Below are 16,400 nucleotides of genomic sequence, written 5' to 3'. Positions count from 1 at the left end.
GAAAGAAAGTTATGACCAACCTAGATAGCATATTCAAAAGCAGAGACATTACTTTGCCAACAAGTTCCGTCTAGTCAAGGCTGTGGTTTTTCCGGTAGTCATGTATGGATGTGAGAGTTGGACTGTGAAGAAAGCTGAGCATCGAAGAATTTATGCTTTTGAACTGTGGTGTTGGAAAATAGTCTTGAGAGTCCCTTGGACTGCAAGGAGGTCCAACCAGTGCATTCTGAAGGAGATCGGTCCTGGGTGTTCATTGGAAGGACTGATGCTAAAGCTGAAACTTTGGCCACTTCATGCGAAGAGTTGACTCATTGGAAAAGACCCCTGATGCTGGGAGGGATTGGGGTCAGGAGGAGAAGGGGATAACAGAGGATAAGATGGTTGTATGGCATCACTGACTCGATGGATATGAGTTTGAGTGAACTCTGGGAGTTGGTGATGGACAGAGAGGCCTGGTGTGCCGCCATTCATGGGGTTGCAAAGAGTCGAAGAAGACTGAGCGACTGAACCGAACTGAACTGAAGTTATTTTGTGCTTTCTCCTTTGTTTTCTTTGTCTTCCTCAGAAATTTACCAATGGTGGTTATTACTTTGAAGGACATATTTTTGTCTCAATATTTTCAACTGCGTACTTACTTTCTATTTCATAGATTTATACTTGCATCATCTTTTTTTTTTCTGTTTTGGAGTTTTCTTTTGATACCTTTTTCACATGGATATTTAGCTCATTAGAACTCAGTTTTCATTATTTTTTATAAATTACTGTTTATTTGGCTGCAGAGGTTTTAGTTGCGGCATGTGGGATCCTTGGCCAACTAGCCCCATCCATTATCAGAAAATTGGATTAAAGATTTACTGAGCATGGCCTTGCCCACCAGAGCAAAACCCAGTTTTCCCCACAACCAGTCCCTCCCATCAGGAAGCTTCCATAATCCTCTTATCCTCATCCATCAGAGAGCAGACTGAATAAAAATCACAAGCATGGAAAACTAACCAAACTGATCACATGGACCACAGTCTTGTCTAACTCAACAGTCTTAGTTATTTAAATGTTGTGAATTTGCTTGTCATGGGTATCTTCTCATCAATTTTTGAAAATGCAAAGTATTTTCTTGAAAAGAATCCATATTCTAAGTTGCTGAGTGTAGTGTTCGTTATATCATCATGTCAGACATTTTGAAACACTCATTTCAAGTAATTTCTAAGCACTGTCCAATAGTATCTCTGTGATGATGTACAAGTTTTGTGTTCTAAATTGTCTAGTATGGTAATCCTTAGTCCATGTCTAAGGGGAGTTTGAAATTTGGCTATGGTAGCTTAGAAAGTATAATTTTAGATTTAATGCATTTAAATTTAATTTTAAACACCCACTATTGGCCCAGAAGTTAGTATATTAGATGGGGACAGTCCTGTACTTTTACTTAATTTTTCACTCTTTTTCCTAGTATGTTCAGTTGCTGCTGCTAAGTCGCTTCAGTCATGTGTGACTCTGTGTGACCCCATAGAAGGCAGCCCACCAGGCTCCCCCGTCCCTGGGGTTCTCCAGGCAAGAACACTGGAGTGGGTTGCCATTTCCTTCTCCAATGCATGAAAGTGAAAAGTGAAAGTGAAGTCGCTCAGTCGAGCCCGACTCTTAGCAACCCCATGGACTACAGCCTACCGGGCTCCTCCGTCCATGGGATTTTCCAGGCAAGAGTACTGGAGTGGGTTGCCATTTCCTTCTCCAGGGGATCTTCCCAACCCAGGGATCAAACCCGGGTCTCCCACATTAACCTCTGAGCCACCAGGGAAGCCTGATGTTGCTTTTTAGGTGCATATGAATCAGGAACTATTATGTTTCCCTGGCAAATGAACATTTTAAAATTCCGTATCCTTCTTTATAACCTCTGGGCTTTCTTGGTAGCTGAGCTGGTAAAGAATCCCCCTGCAATGCGGGAGATATGTTAATGTCACTTTCTCGGCTTTTCTTTTTTATTTTTTTTGTGATACCACTTTCTCTAGTATTTTGTTCACCACATCCACATCTTTATATTTCAGATGTCTCTTGTAAACATATATACTTTTGTTTAATTTAATTCAGTCTGAATGCAGTCACTCAAAAATTGCAAGGTTTTATGCATATATATTCAGCGTAAAACTTACTGATTTAAATGGATTTCTTTCTGACAGTTTTCCACTTGATGAGTATAGTTCATCACTTTCTTTTTTTCTCTCTGTCCAAACACTGCACAAACACACACTACCATATAAGCACTTACTTGCTATTTTATTGCTAGAAATCAAAATATGCTTCCTAAACTTACCAGAAGCAAAACTTTTACTTCTGCTCTCTTCACAGAGTATAAAGAACTTACAGCTCTAATTGTATTTGTTTTGGGCTCTACATGTTTTATTGTTGCTCTGTATTTTATCCTTTGTAATATTTCTAAACTCATAAAGCATTATTATTATATTCTGCAGCTCTTATCCAGTTAGATTTACAAACATAGTTTTTTTTCATTTTCAGTTCACTCTATTTTTATCTGCATCTCTAAAATGTAATCTCAGATTATGTTCCTTCTACTTCAGGAAAACACCTCAGGGTTCCCCTCTAGTATGCATCTGCTAGAGGTAAATTCTCTCATTTCTCCTTGGTCCAAACTAAGTTTTTCCTTCCTTCATAGAAGACACTTTGTTGGGTATGGAATCCTAAGTTGGGAGCTACTTAATCTCTTTCAGCTGTGCGTCTCCAGTCTGACTGTTCTGTTGTGCAATGTGTTCTAAGGCTTATTTTGTGTTTTTGCAGGTCGTCTCTCTTTGCCTTGGCTGCTGGTCGTATCCTCTCTCTCTGCTGTTCCTTCCTCCCCCCTTTCCTCTCTCTACAGTTCTGTTATGTTTCTCAGTACAAATTTCCCATTTTTAAAAAATGTAATCAGTGCCAGGGTTCAGAGGCCTTCCTGAATCCGTGAATGAATATTCATTTATTTTTGAAAACTCTCATCCATTAATTGTCCAAAGCTTGCAGCTACTTCACATTCTATCGTTCTTCTGGGGCTACAGAAAATTCCCTGTTAGCTTTTCTCACTGTATCTGTGTATCTTACTGTCTCCTTTCAATATGCATCACTTTTAACTGCTACCTTCTGGTTATTTTCCTTGTAGCTATGTTCCAGGCCATAGAACCTATTGAGCTACTTATCCTGTCCCTTTGGTTCTAAATTATGGCCGTGTTGATTGTTTTTATAAATTTTCTATAATTTTGGTTTAAGATTCTTTTAAAGTATTGGGCACTTATAAAAAGTCTACCGTTTCATTATTATTTTGATACATTAGAAAAGAGATGCAAATTGGTCTCCATATGTCCTTCCCTAAAATTCCCCTTAATAGTAACAGTTCATGTCATTGCAGAGCATTTATCAAAAATAAGAAATTAATCTTGGTATTATACTATTAACTAAAGCAACACATTGATTCATATTTCAGCGTTTTTTCTACCTATGTTCTTTTTCTGTTCCAGGATCCAATCTGAGAACCTGCAGTATATTTAGTTTTTATGTCTCCTGAATCTCCTCACGTCTGTGACAGCCACTCAGTCTTGCTGTGTTTCCCATGTCCTTGACTCTGTTGGTGAATGTGGATATGCTCTTTTGTAGAATATCCTTCGGTGTGGGTTTTCTCACGGTCACTTTGGAGCTGTGTATTATTGCAAAGGATGCTGAAGGCCATTTTCCTCCCTTTTCACTCTGAGCCTTGTCCAAACACTGTCAGTTGCTTTGGGGTCCTCTTTCCCCCATGAAGGTTGACCAGGTGCCCTGCAGCCAGAAGTGCCAGGGATGACACTGATCACAGTCTGGAGGCTGGAGAGCACAAGTTGAGTGGGGAGGTGGTCTGATGGGTCCACAAGAGAGGACAGCAGGCCCTTGTTCCTCCCTTGACTCCAGGGTTTAATTTGACTGTGTTCAGTGAACATCCAGGTCCAGAGGTCCCTTTCTCTGAGACCTTGTGATGCCTCCATTGTTCTGCCCTGAAGTCTTTGGTGCTGCTTTTCACCTATATGCCCACTCCTCATCAGACCAGACATGTGGAATTCAACAGAGACCTCAATTATGGCTCCTGCCTTTTCCCCAGTTTCTCTAAGGTCCTCAGCATGGTGGACCTGGATCCCAAAGATAATCAGCTTTTTTCCCTTAAATCAGCTGAAGTTGAGTAGAGGGCAGCAAGACACTCTGGACATGAATGGAAAGAGAGGCTCCAGGTCTGTAAGATCCTACATTTATTTTCAGTTTTGTGCTACCATATGCTGCTCTGAACAACATTCTGATGTTTGATTTTTTTTTGGTTGACCATGAATCCAAAGACAAAGTCCTCTCTACTGAGACTGGTCATTTCACATGTGGGGGTTCTTTGACTCAGGAGCCCCAGACACACTGTCTTTCAGAGGAGGGGGTCTTAGGAATTGCCGATCCTTTGTTAGGAAAGTCTCCATTGTACTTGGAGGAAGTGAGCAGTAACCAAGTCACCGATTTAGTGGCTTGTTCTGATGTTGCCTTTTCCAACTCAGCATCACTTACAGGCTGACCAGTGAGCAGCTCCTACTTCTGGTCCCTTCACCAGGTGCTCAGGCCAAGTATTAGCTACCAGATTCCAGGGTATATTCTCTTATCCCCAAATCAAGACCCACTGACTCTTTCTCCCTTCTTGTCCAGAAACCCATGTCTCTTTCAGCCTCCTATTCTCATCACCAAAAATATCAGAATCTCTGACTTGAATTTGCCTTAGTTACAAATGGATATAATACATTCCTCTGATACTCTTTTCAGAATGCTGGGAGAAGACCAGGAGGACTTTATTACTCCTGGCACTGGAAACATCAAGAGTATAAAGTGTTTGATCCCCTTACCCTGCACCTCAACCCACGTGGAGAGCCCAAGTGGTGGCCAGAACATACTGATGGTTGCTTTACTAAGGAGGATCGATGAGTTTGGGGAAGGGATTTTGTTTGTTTGTTTAATTTTGTTTGTTTTTTCCTTGTGTGTGCTGAGTCTTCATTCTTGCATGGGCATTTCTCTAGTTGCTAAGCAAGGAGACTATACAGTGCTTGAGCTTCTCCTGTTGCAGAGCACAGGCTCTAGAGTGCATGGACTTCAGTAGCTGCAGCTCCTGGGCTTTAGAGAGTGGGCTCAATAGTTGTGGCACTAGATCTTAGCTGCTCCATGGCATGGGGGATTCTTCCGGACCAGGCAATGGAACCCTCCTGCATTGGCATGTGGATTCTTTACCACTAAGCCACCAGGGAAGCCCAGAAGCATTGTTTTATAGCAAGCAGTAAGCAAACTTGCTTTTTGCCCTGGAGGGAGACATCACATTATCCTTCAGGCTTGCCCTCTGCAAACACAGTCCTGAGCAACATGCCAGATAAAGAGTGGCCAGAGACTTACATCACTCCCAACAGCTTTACAGGGAAGCATGGATTGAAGGGATGATGATGCAAAGGAATAAACTGCTTTCTTTTTATTGATCCCACTCAATTTTTAAGCTAAACTTATCTAAAAATTATATGCATATACAACTCTACTATTCTCTTAAGTATATTGCAAAATAGTAAATTGAACTAAATCTTTTAAAATAATAAGAAAAGATAAATATAAGAACACTATCTAACTGTCCTTTCTGTAAAGTGCTGAACCATTATCCTTTTTTGTGATATGCCTTGTTGCTTCAATTCTTAATGCACAACTAGAGGATTTTTAAAATTCTCTTGTGTGTGTGTCTCTGTGTGTTTAGTATACTTCCCTGGTGTGTAATGTATTTTTCCTTGCTTCCCTGTTGGCTCAGATGGTAAAGTCTGCCTGCAATGTGGGAGACCCAGGTTCGAACCCTGGGTCAGGAAGATTCCCTGGAGAAGAGAATGGCAACCCACTCCAGTATTCTTGCCTGAAGAGTTCCATGGACAGAGGAGCCTGGTGGGCTACAGTCCAGGGGGTAGCAAAGAGTCGGACATGACTGAGTGACTAACAATACTGTATCTCCTCATCATATATTTGTTGAAGAATTACTGTGGTAGAAACATCCCACAGCCATCGGCGACACTTAATTTATCCGTGTCTGTGTCTAAGCGTGGTCAGACTCCAGCGGAGCCCCTCAGTCTCAGCTAGTCACTAGACGTGGATGGACCACTTATAACCCGTTCATGTGTCCCAAAGCAACGGTCAGAAGTCCAAATTTGCTTTTACACCAGAGGTGATCCAAGTTCTATTATATTTTTTCTCGTTGGTGAATGTGTACAATTTGTTCTAATGTTTCCGCTCAATTCTTTCTTGTCATAAAAGCAAAGTTGTTTGGAATATCAGGCAAAACAGACGAAGAGTTGGATTTCAGTCAAACCCCTCACGTTATTGAGGCAAAACAGCAATACATCACTTCCTCTTGTCACCTTCTATTATTTCCTCGATTACAGGAATATCCAACCACAGAAATGCAAAGTCACCAGTCAAATATGCAAGCCTGAACCATGGCATGTAAGTTCCCCAGCAGATAGGATATAATAACAGCAGCTATAATAAATCACAAGGTTTGCTTTAAAGATCTCCACTTAGAAGTTGGTCTACGTTCTGGATCCATCAGTTTGCACGTGGTTGGGCCTGATCTATAGATGTCTCATGTGCATTTAATGTTTCTTAATCTATCACTTTATAGAAAATGAGTAGGTTAATTTATCAGTAATGTTATCGTCAGTATAAAATTTTTAGAAAGTGAATAGAACTTTCATCCATACAATATAGATCATATTTTTTTATTTCTCTCCCCCTACCCCCCAAAAAACTGAAGGTTTGAATACTTTAGCTGCTTTAATAACCCACAGAGACTCAAAGGTTATGGAAGAGAAAAGATAACTAAACCAAGAAGAGGTAAGTGAAAGTTTCACTGATTACATGGCTTAAGCTGAAATACTAGTTGAGGAAGGAGGTGAAGTTGGTAAGAAAGGAATTCAGAACCAAAACATCTACTCAGGAAATGTTTGTACCTGAGAGGTTAGGAGGCTTTAGAAATGAGTCCGTGAAAATACGTGTAATACCAAACTGGAATCACTTTAAAATTAGGCTGGTCATCTATCCAAAAGGACAACTTAAGAAGTGGGGAAAAAAGCCCTGCTTTTCTGAATAGATTAAGAGACCTGAAGGTCTGTTCTATTTTTACCTTAGAGGATTTCATGATCTAGTCTCTCCAAATGGCATGCTGCATGCTAACTTCTTTCAGTCATGTCCCACTCTTTGTGATCCCATGGACTGTAGCCCACCAGGCTCCTCTGTCTATGGGATTCTCCAGGCAAGAATACTGGAGTGGGCTGCAATGCCCTTCTCCAGGGGATCTTCCTGAATCAGGGATCCAACCCGCTTCTCCAGCACTGCAGGCAGATTCTTGAGCCACTAGGGAAGCCCCTTCTAATGATAAGCCTATTACAACAACAGCAACTGACACGGAACACTGCCTTGCATTAAATTACCTGTACAACTTCAGGTGAGAATAAAAGACATATGCAGTGTATAAGCAGCAGTCTGTGCAGATGTTAACTAGGAAAAATGTACAAAACTTTTAAAAAGCAAAAATATGCTATTATGAGAAAGGCAAAATTTTAGGAGTCTATTTTGAAATGACATTTCATCAACACTGGATCAAGTTATCGTTCTAGATCTGTTTTTAACTAGCTATGTGAATTCAGATTTTAAATCTACATCTTGGAAAAATTGGATTTACTTACCACTGTGATCCTTCACGTCTAATAGAAAATAGTCTGTGACTCAAATTACAATGTATAGTGTTGTGATAAGAAAAACATTGCTATTTTTTAACAAACATTGATGTCATCATTTTTTTTTTTTAATCTGTGAAACTTGTAGTTGGAAAATTACAATCATAATACTGCATTGGAACATCTAAAGAGGATTTTATTTCCTCATTAAAAGGAATTCACTGGGAAAGAAGACGTTTTTCCAACTGCAGTGCTGAAAATTCCTCAGTACTTCCACCAAACATTTCCGAATGCTTTGTATTTGTTAACTTTTCTCCATATTAGAGGAATAATGTTCACTCTCTAAGCTGTTGGTCCAAAATGTATTCCCAAACTCTCTCTATATTAGCACAATCAACTTCTTTTCTAAAACATATGTGACCTAAGTTTGAAGATGGCTTTTCAGATACAGTGTCAAAGTCACAACCTATGAAAGATATATTTGATACGCTGAATTTTAATAAAATTAAACATTTCTGCTCTGCACAAGATACTGTCAAGAGAATTAAAAAAGTCACAGACTAGAAGAAAGTGCCAGAGACAATCTGATAAAGGACTATACTCCAAAATATACAAATAATTCTTCAAACTTAATAATAAGAAAATAACCAGATAAGAAAAATGGTCAATGACCTTAACCTTAACACACATCTCAAAAGAGAAGATACACAGATGGCTATCAAGCCTATGAAATTATAGTCCTCCTCATCTCTCAACAGTGGGAGGCAAATTAAAACAACAAAATCCAGAAAAATGGAAAACACAAAATGTTGATAAGGATGTGGAACAATAGGAGTTCTTACACATCATTGACAGAAACTCCACATGGTAAGCCACTTCAGAAGATAATTTGACAGTTTCTTACAAAACTAATCATGCTCTTACCCTCCTGTCCAACAATCACGTTTTTAGTGTTTACCCAAAAGAGATCAAAACATGGACACATAAAAGACTTACATGTGGATATTACAGTAGCTTTATGCATAATAACAAAAACTTGGAAGCAACCAAGATGTCACAAGGATTCATGGTTAATAGTATACCAAAAAAGATGAAATCTATTAAATTTTGACCAAGTTAAATTGGCATGGATGTTCATACAGCCAAAACTATCCCCCTATATTATTGCAATCAGTGATGACAAATTCACCATACACATCTTTACATGTTTACCCAAAAGAGATCAAAACATGGCCACACAAAAAACTTGCACATGGATGCTACAGTAGCTTTATGCATAATAACAAAAACTTGGAAGCAACCAAGATGTCACAAGGATTCATGGTTAATAGTATACCAAAAAAGATGAAATCTATTAAATTTTGACCAAGTTAAATTGGCATGGATGTTCATACAGCCAAAACTATCCCCCTATATTATTGCAATCATTGATGACAAATTCACCATACACATCTTTACATGTTTTAGCTATACAATGTAAATCAACTTAAAATATTTATCTTTTTGTGTTTGATATCATTACTTATAAAATGTCTGTGGGATGCAGATTTAGCATCAAGGGTCTATGTTACAGGGAATAAAAAAATTAACATCAGGCTTCCATTGAGGACTTAAATACTTTTCAGAGTCTCTTTGTTCATCATAAAACTGCAGTGTTTCCAGTGTGTTTCTGCTAAAGAAGAAATTATTGTGAGTGCTTCAATTAAAATTGTATTGATATACAAAATACCCCCAGCTGCTTAACACGAAGTTACTGTTAATTATGCTATTGTACTTCCCACTTAAGGCAGAAATAAATCCAATATATGTTCATATTTGTGCTGACTTTTTCCATACATTTATTCAAACAAAATGACACCCTTAAAGGCTCTTTCTTATTAGTATAAAAGTGTTATTTGCTTTTTAGATTTCTGAAATTAAAGCAATTTATTATATCACAAGGCCAAAAAGTATTTGCCACCATTGGCAGCTTTAAAAGAGAGTATAAAAATGTGTAGGCTTCAGGAACTCAGCAATTTTAATTCTCACTTCAGCTACCTGGCAGGGTTCCCTCAAAGCCGAGCCTAGCTCTTCAGCAATGATGTGCCTGGCTGAGTTTTCTATCCTTAGGTTTGTTTTCATTTTTAAATAAATGTTCAGAAAGTCTATCATGGATGAATATAAACAAAGGTCATTTTCTTCTGCTTACCGAAATAACTCTGAAGTCATCAGACATTAATACAATATTTAAACAATGTTTTACTTTATTTGATACCATATGATTTCTTTTGAAAATGCTTGAATGTCCTCATTCTGTATGTCTTGGAAAGCTGCAGCCACCCATTATACACTATATGGTTCTAATCCAGATCTGATTCTTTTGGGGAAAAAAAAATTATGTAAGGTACTTTTCAATGAAATTAATACTTAATTTATGAACTATGTACTTTGCTATTTTTGACAGATTTTAAGAAGAAAGACTATCTTCTATGTAAAATTCATTTTGATCTTGGTGATTCAAACTGATACTTTCTAATTCAGTGGTAATTAATGAAAGAGAGTTTAAAGTTTAGTTTTTATTTTTAAGAAACTTATGACATGAAGTATTGTTTACAGAAATGTTTTCAAGCAAGTGCCCTGTGCTATAGAGACAATATTACAGAAAAAAATAAAATGGCCCTCAACAGCTCTGCTTATGCTGATGGAGGTAAAAACCTCTATAGCCCTTAAAACAACTGTGCTAATTGGTCCTTTGCAACAAAGACAGTGTCCAGAGATGGATCAGGGCACAGTGACCCTGAAAGATTATCAAAGACTCTCTTCATGTGCTTCCACCCACCTGGTTTCTGACTCAGAAGTCTTAAACTAAGATAACTCATTTCCTTTCTTTTGAATAAGAAGACTAAAATAAAATCCCCTGTACCTATTAGGTTGTACACAAGTAATTTTAACACTGGGAGGGTATGAAAGTTTACACCTTCTGAATATTTATACATAAAATTTGAGAACAAGTTTAATAGGATCAAAATTGTGGCAAAGAGACTCTTTGGACTACTCAATGGACTCAATTGGTTTTGAATATACCACAGGGAATTCAGAGTTCCTAGTCTCTGAATTTGTTGCTAGCCTACAGAATTCACAACTTTATTATACATTTAAAGAAACTAAATCAAGACAGATTAACCAAAACGTTGTATTCTAATGACTATTACAGAGAAAACTAACACTGAAGTCCTATGCTTTCCATTAAAGTCATTTCTTTAAATTGAGAGCTGAAGAGTCAATATTTTTAGTGTCATGATTCGTTTGCCAATTTTGTGGCAGTACATTTGAATATACTAAAATACATTTTAAAATTACTTTTAATTATGTGTATTCATTATTTTATAAGAGCAGTCTCCAATTTATGGATTTCAGTTCAGCTCAGTTCAGTCACTCAGTGGTGTCCTACTCTTTGCGACCCCATGGACTGCAGCATGCCAGGCCTCCCTGTCCATCACCAACTCCCGGAGTTTACTCAAGCTCATGTCCATTGAGTTGGATTTATGGATTCATAAGTTTATGGATTTACACCCCAGTAAGGGCTTCCCTGGTGGCTCAGATGGTAAGGCGTCTGCCTACAATGAGGGAGACCAGAGTTTGATCCCTGGGTGGGAAAGATCTCCTGGAGAAGGAAATGGCAACCCACTCCAGTACTCTTGCCTGGAAAATCCCATGGATGGAGAATCCTCGTGGGCTACAGTCCATGGGGTCTCAAAGAGTCAGACACGACTGAATGACTTCACTTTCACTTTCAAAAAGAAACTAAGAATTTTATCAATAGTAATAATATTTTCAGCACCATTTTTGCTGTAGTTTATGATCATAGAATCAAGCATTTTGTATTTAATAAAAGTAAGTCAACTTGAGAAATTAACTTGTGTTTACTTACAGGAGAAATAGAAAAATTAATTTTAAATGAGTTAATTATCAAATATGTTTAGGTCTCCTCATTGTTTTCAGCATAATCATTTATTTCACCATCAAAATTTTTCCTGTATTTTGAAAATTATATAATTTGCACTGTTTCTAACATTATTATAAAAATAGCAGAACAAAATCCATTTTGCTTCTGAATTTCTATCTAGATCACACTGCTTTCAGCTGGAGAACTAGCAATCAATTCCAAGCACAATTTTTCAAATGGAAGCCCTGGCAAAGAGTTCCTAATTCTTTATTATATACAGGAGCTTTACTCTGTACATGAACTAGGTTTTATATTTGTGTATTTAAAAACTTACTTTCATAAAAGTTATTTTATTCAGAATTATCTGACCTTTTGAGTACCTGCTATAAACTTTTATATCATCTTATGTGTTCCTTTACAATATTTCTCTTTCATAAGAGAACAACTCTGACTCTGAACTAGATTATGCCTGAGAACTCACTTCCCAACAAGCATTAGTTACATGGGCATTTTTTGCTATTTCTTTCTAATATTTGTTTCCAAATTCCCTGATTGGGATATACTTATAAATAAAGAAATGCATATTCTTATCATTATATTGTTACTTAAGATCATTGTTTGCCATTTGTTTTAAGAGTATGAAACAATTTTTCAGTGTAAGTGTTTAAGTTTTACTGCGTTGCATTGACATCGTTTACATAACCCTTTGTGATGCTTGTAGTACATATCATTTGTAGAGTTTTCTTCTCTTTTTTTTAAGAAAATGTCAAGGAGGAAAAAAAGAACAAAAATAAAAAATAAATAAGGAGAAATGAAATAGACAAATTAAATAAACAAATTTAATTAAATAAATTAAATAAATATAAAATCCAATATACTAGAGGAAAAGACTCTGATGCTGGGAAAGATTGAAGGCGGGAGGGAGGAGAAGGGGATGACAGAGAATGAGATGGTTGGATGGCATGATTGACTCAATGGACATAAGTTTGAGTAAACTCAGGGAGTTGGTGATGCACAGGGAGGCCTGGCATGCTGCAGTCCATGAGGTCGCAAAACGTCGGACATGACTGAGAGAGTGAACTGAACTGAAAGGACATATATTCCTTAATTTCCATCTTTCTGATAGAGCCCTTTTGTTGTTTTGTCCAGTCACTAAATCATGTCCAAATATTTACAACCCCATGGACTGCAGCACACCAGGCTCTTCTGTGCTTCACTGTCTCCCGGAGTTTGCTCAAATTCATGTCATTGAGTTAGTGATGCCATCTAACCATCTCATGTTCAGTCACCTGTTTCCACTTTTGCCCTCAATCTTTCCCAGCATCAGGATCTTTTCTAGTGAGTCAGTTCTTCACATCAGGTGGCTGAAGTATTGAAGCTTCAGCTCCAACATCAGTCCTTCCAGTGAGTATTTAGAGTTGATTTCCTTTAGGATGGGGCTTCCCTGGTGGTTCAGCGGTTAAAACATCTGCCTGCAATGCAGGAGACCTGGGTTTGAATACCTGGGTCGGGAAGATCCCCTGGAGAAAGAAATGGCAACCCACTCCAGTATTCTTGCTTGGAGAATCCCATGGACAGAGGAGCCTGGTGGGCTACAGTCCATGGCGTCGCAAAGAGTCGGACACGACTGAATAACTTCACTTTCTTTCACTTTCCTTTAGGATGGACTGATTTTGATCTCCTTGCTGTTCAAGGGACTCTCAAGAGTCTTCTCCAGCACCGCAATTGGAAAGCACCAATTCTTCAGCCCTCAGCCTTCTTTATGGTTCAATTCTCACATCTGTACATGACTACTGGAAAAACCATAGCTTTGACTCTATGGATATTTGTTGGCAAAGTGATGTCTCTGCCTTTTATTATGCTGTCTAGGTTTGTCATAGAGCCTTTTTAAAAATCGTTTAAAAGATTTTAACTTTATGGAAATCATTGATTTTCCCAGTCAATATTGGACTAGAAGTGGCTTATTTTTAAGGCAAAAGATTGTTTGTGATACTCTGTGGAATTCATATTTTAGATTTTTTGTATAATTCTTCCCTTAGTTTTAATTTTATATGTATGCACAAATGGGAAATGTTTTCTTCCCCCTTTATACTGGTACGAAAAATGACACTAATTAAAGGCATTGGTTATGAAAAATTTACATTACATGTGCTTTGCACAGGATTTTAGCTCAAATAACCAAGTTAGACACAATTTCAATTTTAAAGCCTGATTCTTCTCAGGCATCCTTAAAATTCAGTCCAGGTGGGAAGAAGAAGAAAAAAAGAAATTTTGGCAAACTTGCCTCTTGAGTCATTTCATAATAAACATCTTGTTGAGCTCAGCTCAGAGAAACAAAACACATGTTATCCAGCAGAAGATTGACCAGAAAACCTTAAATATCCTGTCTATACTAAGCAGATTGGGAAAGGAGAATGAGTCCTTACCTTTAGAAACAATTTCTGAATTTATGTGTTTCCTTGTCTCAATATTAGCACGTTTCAAATGTCTCAGTGGTCAAAGCTTCAATTCTGAAAGGTCTGTGAAAGCAGAGACTGAAATCCGAGGTGTGATTGGGGACACCACCTTCCAAGAGAAATGTGGCAGAAAAATGAAAATATCTATGCTGTACAGGGAGTGGAGCTAAATGGCAGTTTAAAAAAATTATCCTCAAATGTTATCTCTACAGTAGATCCTGACTCAATATGTTAGTTAATTGAATGAATTACAGAAGGTTAGTGAGTGACTGTTCAGTGATGACCAGGAGATAATGATGAGAATTAACTGGAGAAAGAAAGAAAAAAGGGAAGAATCTATTTTGTTAAATAAGATATTAAAATACAAGGTGAAACCTCTAAATCTGAGTCTTTTCAAAACCTCTGCTATTCTGTTTCATTGGATTACAGTATCATCTGTTGGAGGTGAACGGATAAAGAAGATGTGGTACATATATACAACGGAATACTGCTCAGTCATAAAAAAGAATGGAATAATGCCATTTGCACCAACATGACTGGACCTAGTGATTACCATACTCAGTGAATTCCGCAGGGCCTAATGCCCTCCCCCAAGTGGAGGATGAACAATGATGTTGATCCTGTTGACTTTAATCAACTAAACCTTGGACTCTATTGATCTTTGCCCCAATTCTACACTGAATTTTCCTCTGCTTAAGCCCCTTCATGAATATGCATGCACCCTGAGCTCAAAACTTCCCCAATTCTGCTGTTTGGAAAGACACTGCTTTGGGAAGGATCTCCAGTGTTCTCCTTACTTGCTGCAAGCAATAATAAATATTCCCTCCTCCTAAAAATGATACATAAATGAAACTGAGGTTATCTCAGATTAAAGCCCAGCCCCCACCAATTTCCATGGGTTTTAACAAAATAATTATGAATATTGTATAATGAAAGTCTCAAGAAAATAAAAACCCTTGTCTTTGATTTAGCTATACACAGCAGTTAGCATCAAGTAATAAAGAGCATAACAGGCATAATGTGTTTGTCTTATATAAACACAGAAGAGACACACACTTTTCAAAGAAGTCACAAGGTTTTAATGTATTTATTTAATATATTTAATGTATTATTTAATTCCCTTATTCAGTCAAATTTGAAACAGAGTCAAAATACAGTTGACTCATGAACAAGACAGTTTTAACTGGGCAGGTCCACATATATACGGATTTCCTTTTTTCAATCATAAATACTGTAGAATCACATAAACCATGGTTGGTTGAATCTATGTATTTTGAACCATGGATATAGTATGTGTGCATGCTAGCTCAGTTATGTCTGACTCTTTTGCGACCCCATGGCCTGTAGCCCCCAGGCTTCTCTGTCCATGGGATTTTCCAGGCAAGAATACTAGAATGGGTTGCCATATCCTTCTCCAGGGGATCTTCCCAACCCAGGGATAGAACCCGTGGATTCATTTCTGCTGAGCTACTGGGGAAGCCCCTGAGATAGAAAAACCATCTGTTAAACCTGGATTTTTCCACTGCTGAGAGACCTGGTGTCCTAGCCCTTCCTGTTGTTCAAGGGTTAACACAGTACTAATGCCTTTGTTTTATTAGTTTTGCTTATTTTTATTTCTTTATCTTTTTAATCGGTAGACTATTTTCTTTTATTGGCCACAGCTATGTAGCATGCAAGATCTTAATTCCCCAACCTGGGATCAGACTTGTGCCCCTGCATTGGGAGCTTGGAATCTTAACCACTGGACCACCAGGGAAGTCCTTAGTGTTGCTTATTTTTAACATTTGTGCCGCTAAGTGAAAAAATTTGTCAGGGTTTTTCACTACATAATTCTGCAGAGTATAATGAGTAGGTGAAAACAAATATGACTAAATTAATTGATCTTATGTAAGATAATCAGATTTATATCTTATTATTACCATAAATTTTTACTAATTGGAGAACTGAAGTTTGATCTATATTTTTCATTAAAACCTTTTTTTTTTTTTTAAACTTAAACTACCTGTTCTTGGTGACTTCTAGTAAGAGATGAAGACCAGAGGCAAGAGAGTTAAATAAAATGATTGTTATCATTCATGGCATCAGATAGACTTTAAAAAATCCCTAAGCCTTAAACACGTCTACTCTGGGAGATGTTGAGTGAAGCACAGAAGTGCCATGTATTGTGAATAAGTATAGACACCTACATTAGGCTGGCATGAGGGTCAGCGCTGCCTGGCTTCTTGTTTGTGTGATCTTCATTTGAATGGACTTTCCTGTACTAGCATCATACTCTGGAACGCAGGGAGACTG

General features: G+C 37.8%; 1 long non-coding RNA gene across 1 annotated transcript; it reads left to right on the top strand.

Moving 5' to 3' along the window:
• The first annotated feature begins 3,206 nt into the window (after window positions 1-3,206).
• On the top strand, window positions 3,207-15,127 carry LOC112449140 (uncharacterized). Its single transcript, XR_003037635.2, has 5 exons — window positions 3,207-6,217; window positions 6,435-6,495; window positions 6,806-6,885; window positions 13,314-13,521; window positions 14,538-15,127. It is a non-coding gene; the product is annotated as an uncharacterized lncRNA (long non-coding RNA).
• Window positions 15,128-16,400: the final 1,273 nt, after the last annotated feature.

This window comes from Bos taurus, chromosome 12 (assembly GCF_002263795.3).
Source record: "Bos taurus isolate L1 Dominette 01449 registration number 42190680 breed Hereford chromosome 12, ARS-UCD2.0, whole genome shotgun sequence".
NCBI classification, from domain to species: Eukaryota; Metazoa; Chordata; class Mammalia; order Artiodactyla; family Bovidae; genus Bos; species Bos taurus.
This window is presented reverse-complemented; position numbering and strand designations above follow the sequence as displayed.